Source organism: Dipodomys merriami, unplaced genomic scaffold (genome assembly GCF_024711535.1).
Source record: "Dipodomys merriami isolate MVZ:Mamm:240054 unplaced genomic scaffold, mDipMer1.0.p SCAF_86, whole genome shotgun sequence".
Taxonomy (NCBI): Eukaryota; Metazoa; Chordata; class Mammalia; order Rodentia; family Heteromyidae; genus Dipodomys; species Dipodomys merriami.
Genome location: NW_027206468.1, coordinates 862,303 through 870,427, shown reverse-complemented (window position 1 = coordinate 870,427; position 8,125 = coordinate 862,303).

Below are 8,125 nucleotides of genomic sequence, written 5' to 3'. Positions count from 1 at the left end.
CTTTGACTGGCCAATTGCTGCTCCTTCTCAGAACTTTGCTTGCTCTACAGCTCCTCCCTTAAATTCATAAAGGTGCTATTGAGAGGTACTTTTTTCACCTTTTCCTGTTCCATTGGGACAAGATGTTTCTGCATTACATTTATGGTGAAGATCTCAGCAGTCTTTTTGGCCTTTTACTCTATTAGTTTCCCTTACTAGTTTTTGACTTCAGTGTATTTTTGTGACAGGTCTTTCAACTGTTTGTTTAGCTCTTCTGTTTTTCTTCCTAATGCTCATTCCTTTTGCCTGGCATTGTCTATCAGAGCATGTGGTCCTATAACTCTTTCTGAAGAGTAACAATCTTTCTTGAGCCTGATATTTTCCTGTTCACTTTTCTTGGCCTCATCTTCTATGACACAGCACTTCCCCGTCTTCTCTGCTAGCTACTTTTTCCTTCTTTCTCTGTTGCTTTGAATTTCTGTTGACACGCTTCAAAGCTTATAATAGACATGTACTTCACCCTAATACATTCTTATATTAGGTCTGGCTCCATTTTCATGGCCACAATTTCTAAATGCAGCAACAGGATCTCTTCTTGTCCTCACTTGTTGTTAGCAAGAATGGCAGCATTGCTGTCTTGTGCTTCTGTCAGCATCTGACCTGTGGTCCCCAAATTTGCCTCATGCTCACCCAGGCTAATGAACTTGAATTTCATTTGATTCTGCGTGTTTTCTAGGTTCCTTTCTAGGTTCTTCTCATTTTTGACTCTCACAAGTTTATATCTTCAAATCTTTTCTTCATGTCAAATTATTCTCCCTGTTTTCTCCAGTGTCCAGTGCTTTTAAACTCTTGGTGGGTTTGGACTGGCACATATTGGAGATTCAGTCTTTTATAAGCCCGTGTTTTGAGATAGAAGTGTGTGCATTTTTCTTTGCTTCATTTCTTCTTAAGTTCAGAGGGCTGATTTTTAAATTGAACACAATTGGAATTCAGAGCCCCAAGCTCCTTTGCATGTTACTCTCGAGATATGAACACATTTTCCAGGTGGTTAATGTGATTACATAACCTGTCATTTTCTATCTTTCTCCTCCTTGGTCATTCCTTTTCCCAATGTCCATTTTGCTTGCAATAAGGACACTGATCTAGTCCTAGAGGTTCCCTACTCCCTTTTGCAAATGAATTATACTGTCTTTGCCAAGGGTTTCTTGATCCCTATTCTGGTGCTCCTATCAAAACTCAACCCCCCTTCTTAGAGTCTTTTTTTTTCCAGGGTATCTCTGTTATCAAACACCTACTAGGCAACCACTTCCAACTTAGAATAAACCTTTCTTTCAAAACCTTCTAACTTTTGAAGCGTTCTTCTAATATCTGGGGCTGACTGGGTAACAAAGGCCATATTTAGGGCTCTTTGATTCTCCAGGGCTTCAATATCTATCGGCCTATAAGTCCTATAGACTTCTGGGAGAAATTTCAGAAGAGCATTTGGGTACTCACTGGGGAACTGTACCATCTCACTCACTTTTGATTGATGACTTGGCTTTCTAGCCACTGTGGTAAACCCTGCCAATCGAACCTGTCAATAATAGGTAAGCACTTCCATACCTCAATCACTGTTAGTCTCTGCTTGGGTAAGTATATTGAAAGACTTGCTCCAAATGGTCTGGTTCAATAGTAGGGATACTGTCTGGTCCAAGGACAACTTTTAATCACCGAGCAGGATACACTCCCTTTTCTACCAGGTGAAAAGCACCTGTAAAATTTGCTGACACTCATCCCAGATGTGCTTGCGTGTGAAAATTACTGTCTCTAATGAAGTAATGAGCCCCTGTTTTTTTTTTTCTCTAAAAATGATGCAGTTTTCTGTTTCCAGTTATACAGGTCACTAGTTGTATAGGGAACATATATTAAAAAGGGGGCCTGCCCACCATCTCCTCCATGCTCCTGTCTCAAGTGTAATAAGTGTAACTTACCACATTGTACCACCTCAGGCTGGTACAAGTAATCACTTTTGGTATGGGAGGACTTAACATTAGGGGTGCTGACGGCAAAGAACAGGAGAGAGAGTAAATCAATGAATCTTCCTCTGAGGAACTCTATAACCTGGAGGAGAATATTTTTTGGATATGGCAAGTTTAGGCCTTGTTCCCTCATCCTGATTAAAAAGTATACAGAGGTGCATGCAGGACACAGCTAGAACTATCAACATACACACACAGACCACTAGTCACGGACACTTAACTTACATGTCCCACACCTCTCAATGTTGACCTCTACAGGAGGTCCCAGATGACAGAGAGAATGTCCCAGATTGCCTCTTTAGAAGGCCGCAGATGACCTCTGGTGGATGTCACATATGTCCACCGTAGGAGGCTCGAGAAAACCTCTCATGGAGGTTCAAAATGGCTCCCGAAGATAGTGTCTGATGACCTCCAAAGGAAGTCCCAGATGTCCTCTCAAGGAGTCTGAGATTACCTCTCAAGTAGCTCCCAGAAGGCCACTCAAGGAGGCAACATATAAACTCCAGAGTAGGTTCCAGATAACTCTCTTGAGAAAGGCACAGATGACCTCCAGAGATGGTCCTATATGGCTTCTCCAGGAAGTCCCACATGATGTCCGAAGATGGTCATATATTTCTCATCAAGGTAACCTGAGATGACCTCCCAAAAAAGTTCCAGATGACCTTAGGAGGTGGTCCTAGATTGCCTCTTAAGGAAGCCCCAATGACTATTGTTGAAGAGGTTTCAGGAGGCCTCCTGAGGAAGCACCAGATGACCTCTGGATAAAGTCCAATATGGAGAAGGCCCCAAATGACTTCCAAGGTAGATCTCAGATGGCTTCTCAAGGAATTAGCAGATGTACTCTTGATAATGTTCCAGATGGCTTCCCAAAGAAACCCTACATGACCTCTCAAGGAGTTCCCAGATGGATTTCCAAGGATGCCATAAATGACCTCCAGAAGGGGTCTCCAAAACCGGCTGGCAAGCTTGCACAGACGCAGCTCTAGTGGAGTCTAAATGACTTTTGTCCATGTTGGACCTCCGGAGACAAAAACTCGAGGTAGACTCTCAACCCTGAGAGTTGACACTCTCACCTATGGGGATTTTTCCCTGGGCCTGATGCCATCCAAATGGATGATCTTGATGAGGTCTCTAAAAATTATGAATTCTATAGTTGAAGAGAATCCATTGAGACACATATAATAAATGTTCTCCAAACCACCAACCCCAAAAATTATGATATCCAAAGTTCCAAACATCAAAGGTCAAGCCTTTTTTTCCCCTTCCATTTGTCTCGCCTTCACTACAGAACTATACTTCCTTCGAGGTTTTTCCATTTTTCCCTTCTAACAGTTCCTTCTTCTCTTTAGGCCTCTCCACTCTCCAAACGCCTGAACTGCTTTGCCTGGGTCGTCAGTTGCCATCCTTCACCTCCTGCCCCCTCTCAACTTCCTCTCCTCCCAGGTCTTTCCCCTTCTGCTATCACACCACTTCCTTCCTTCCAGGACTTTTCCCTTTTTCTCGTTCCTTCTATTGCTCTGAACAAGTAGCCTGTAAAAAATCTCTGCACCTATTGAGATAACCATGTGGTTCTTGTTCTTGCTCCTGTTGATGTGATGAATAATATTAATTGATTTGCGTATACTGAACCAGCTTTGCATCCCAGAAATGAATCCTGTTTGATCATGGTGTATGATTTTTTGGATGAATTGTTGAAGTTGATTGGCCAAAATTTTGTTGAGAAGATTTGCATCAATGTTCATCAAAGAAATGGGTCTATAATTCTCTTTCTTTGATGAGTCCCTGCCTGGTGTTAGGATGAGGGTTATGATGGCTTCATAGAATGTGTTCGGTAGTGAGCTTTCTCTTTCAATTTCATTGAAGAGTTGGAGGAGAATTGGTGTGAGCTCTGTTTGAAGGCCTTGTAAAATTCCGCTGTAAATCCATCTGGTCCTGGACTTTTCTTAGCGGGGAGGTCTCTTATTGCTGTTTCTATTTCAATGCTTGATATGGGCCTGTTGAGATAGTTTAACTCATCTTGGTTTAGTTTTGGCATGTCAATATTTGATAGGAAGAGGTGCATTTCTGTCAAGTTGTCGAACTTATTAGCATAAAGTTTTGAGAAGTATTCCCTTATAATGTTCTGAATCTTGGTTGTTTCCGTGATGATGTTTCCATTCTCATCTCTGAGTTTATTAATTTGGGTGTGTTCTCTTCTTTTTCTGATAAGATTTGCTAAGGGTCTGTCAATTTTGTTAAGTTTTTCAAAGAACCAACTCTTTGTTTTGTTGATTTTTTCTATAGTTTTTTTGGATTCTTATTCATTTAATTCTGATTTAATTTTGATTATTTCTTTCTGTCTACTGGATTGGGGTTTATCTTGCTGCTCTTTTTCAAGGAGGTTTAGATGGGTCATTAAATTGCTAGTTTCAGATCTCTCCAATTTTTTGATGTAGGAGCTCAGAGCTATAAACTTGCCTCTGAGTACTGCCTTTGCTGTGTCCCAGAGGAGCTGGTAATTTGTGTGTTCATTTTTGTTGAATAGCATGAACATTTGAATTTCCTTTCTAATCTCTTCCATGACCCACTCTTGATTCAGCAGTGTGTTGTTTAGCCTCCATGTGATACCGGACTTTCTTTGGTGGCTTTTGGTATTGAGTTCTAATTTTATTCCCTTGTGGTCAGAGAGAATACAGGGTATAACTTCAATGTTTCTGAATGTAGACAAGTTTGCTTTGTGGCCTAGAATGTGTTCTATTTTACAAAACGTTCCATGTGCTGTTGAGAAGAACGTGTATTCTGATGCTGCTGGGTGAAATGTTCAGTAAATGTCTGTTAAGTGTAGTTGATCTATGCAGCCGTTTAGATCTGCGGTTTATCTGTTGAGTTTTTGCCGAGTTGATCTGCCTCGTGGGGAGAGTGGTGTGTTAAAATCCCCAACAATTAATGTCTTTGGATCTATATGGGATTTGAGGGAAAGTAGTGTTTCTTTGATAAATTTGGGTGCTCCATTGTTTGGCGAATAGATATTTAGAATTGTAATATCCTCCTGAAGGAGAGATCCTTTAATTAGTATGTAGCGACCTTCTTTATCTCTTCTCACGAATTTTAATTTGAAGTCTATTTTATCTTCCGCCTGTTTATGAGGGCCGTTTGCTTGGTAGATTTTGTTCCAGCTTTAACATTGAAAATGTGTTTGTATTTACGGGCAAGATGTGACTCCTGCAGGCAGCAGATAGAAGGGTCTTTTTTTTTAATCCAACTAGACAGTCTATGTCGCTTAATTATGGAATTCAGTCCATTAACGTTAAGAGATAGGACTGAGAGGTATTTGGGAGTTCCTGCCATGTTATCTACCTTCTTGGGGGCTGCGCAAACTGGGTTCTTCCTAAGGTTCTTGGATTCTCAGTTTGGGTGCAGTTTGTTGGCCTTTATTGTGGTCTTGTTGGTTTTCTATGTGTAGGACATCTTTAAGAACGTTTTGTACGGCTGGTTTGGTGGAGATGCATTGTTTCAATTTTTCTTTACTGTGGAAGGTTTTTATTTGGCCTTCAGTTATGAAGGAGACTTTAGCTGGGTACAGTATTCTTGGTTGATAGTTGTTTGTTTTTAGGGCATGGCATACATCATTCCAGGCTCTTCTTGCTTTGATTGTCTCTGCTGAGAAATCTGAGGTGATTCTAATTGGTTTCCCTTTATAGGTGATTACCCTTTTCTCCTGGACAGCTTTAAGGATCTTTTCTTTGTTCTGAGTTGATCCTGTGTGGATTGTAATATGACGGTGGGATGTCCTATTCTGGTCTGCTCTATTTGGGGTTCTAAAGGCTTCTTGTATCTGAATAGGCCTATCTTTTTGCATGTTTGGGAAGTTCTCTGCTAGGATCCTGTTAAACAAATTTCCTAGACCATTAACTTCTGTTTGTAGGTGCTCCTCTACACCCATTATCCTTAAGTTCGGCCTTCTGATGGTGTCTTCCAGGTGTTGGATAGTTTTCTGGGAGGGTGATTTGCTTTGAGAATCACAAAAGAGGGGGATGCAGTGGTGATGCTAGGTTCTGGGTAGAGTTGAGGCCTTTCAACAATCAGTAGTTTTTTCCTGGGACTGTTTTGTGCAAAAAAAAAATCTCCCAGAGCCCAGCCTGGAGCCATTCTCAGGGATTCTGAGGATTGATTGTTGAGGCTGCTAGAGGGAGGGGCAGCCTCTGGATCTGGTTACCCAGTGAGGGAAGCCACTCCAATGGCTGGCGCTTGAGCTGGGTGACTTTTCCCTGGATGGAGCCGAGTCTGGCAGGTCACATTGCCGTTAAGTTCTTATGACCTGCTAAATGACTCGTTTTATTCCAAGGCCTGGATTGGAGCTGGCAGCTCCTCCGAGCTTTGTCGGTATACAAGATGGAGATCACCTGTGCTGGGGGGGAGGAGTGGCCTTCCCTCCTCTGCTCCCTGAGAAGGAGTGAGGACGTCGGGCTTGTACTCACGCCGAGTCTTGGATCCTGGGTCGTCTCTGGTCTGCATCACAATAGACGCAGAAAAAGCATTCAACAAGATCCAACACCCCTTTTTGATGAAGGTTTTGGAAAAATTAGGAATCCATGGAACATTCCTCAATACTATAAAGGCTGTATATGACAAACCTACAGCCAGCATTATACTCAATGGTGAAAAACTAAAGCCATTTCCTCTTAACTCAGGAACAAGACAAGGATGCCCACTCTCTCCACTTCTCTTCAATCTAGTATTAGAATGCCTAGCTAGAGCAATAAGAAAAGATGCAGACATAAAGGGGATCTAAATCGGGAAAGAAGAAATAAAACTCTCCCTCTTTGCAGATGACATGATCTTGTATTTAAAGAATCCCATAGACTCCACTCCCAAATTACTCAAGCTGATTCAAAACTTTGGCAAAGTAGCAGGTTATAAAATTAACCCCCAAAAATCAATGGCTTCTCTGTATGCCAACAATGAGAAAAGTGTGGCTGAAATTAGGAAAGCAACTCCATTTGTAATAGCCCCACAAAAAATAAAATACCTAGGAATTAACTTAAGTAAAGAAGTGAAGGACCTCTAGGATGAAAACTTTAAAATCTTGAAAAAGGAAATCAACACAGAACTTAAAAAATGGCAAAACCTCCCATGCTCTTGGATTGGCAAGATTAACATCGTGAAAATGGCAATACTTCCCTGGGCTATCTACAAATTCAACGCAATACCTATCAAAATTCCACCCTCATTCTTCAAGGAAATAGAAGAGGCAATCCAAAAATTCCTATGGAACAATAAAAGACCCCGAATAGCAAAAACACTTCTCACCGGAAAGCACACTGCTGGAGGAATATCAATACCAAATTTCAAACTCTACTATAAAGCCATAGTAACCAAAACAGCTTGGTATTGGCATAAGAACAGACCTCAGGACCAATGGAATAGAATTGAAAACCCAGAAATGAACATACAGACCTATAGCCATCTAATCTTCGATAAGGAAGCTAAAACAATAGAATGGAAGAAAGACAGCCTCTTCAGTAAATGGTGCTGGCAAAATTGGTTAACTACATGTAGAAAAGTAAAGCTAGATCCTTATATATCACACTGCACCAGAATCAACTCCAAATGGATCAAAGACCTTGAACTCAAAGCAGACACTCTGAAAACATTACAGGATGGAATAGGAGAAACCCTAGGTCTCCTTGGCTCAGGCCGAAATTTTCTGAATAGAGACCCAGAAACACAACAAATCAAAGAAAGGTTGGACAAATGGGATTGCATAAGGTTGCAGAGCTTCTGCAGGGCAAATGACATAGCTAGCAAGATCAATAGAAAGCCCACCGATTGGGAGAAGATCTTTACTAGCCATACAACGGACAAGGATCTCATAGCTAAAATATACTTGGAACTCAAAAAACTAAACCACCCGACAACAAATCCTCAAAGAAACAACTGCCCAATAAATAAGTGGGCGAAAGACTTAAAGAGAAGCTTCTCTGAAGAAGAAAGAAGGATGGCCAATAGACACATGAAGAAATGCTCAACATCCCTAGCCATAAAAGAAATGCAAATCAAAACAACATTGAGATATCACCTCACCCAAGTTAGAATGGAAAAATCAAGAACTCTAACAACAACAGATGCTGGAGGGGATGTGGACAGCA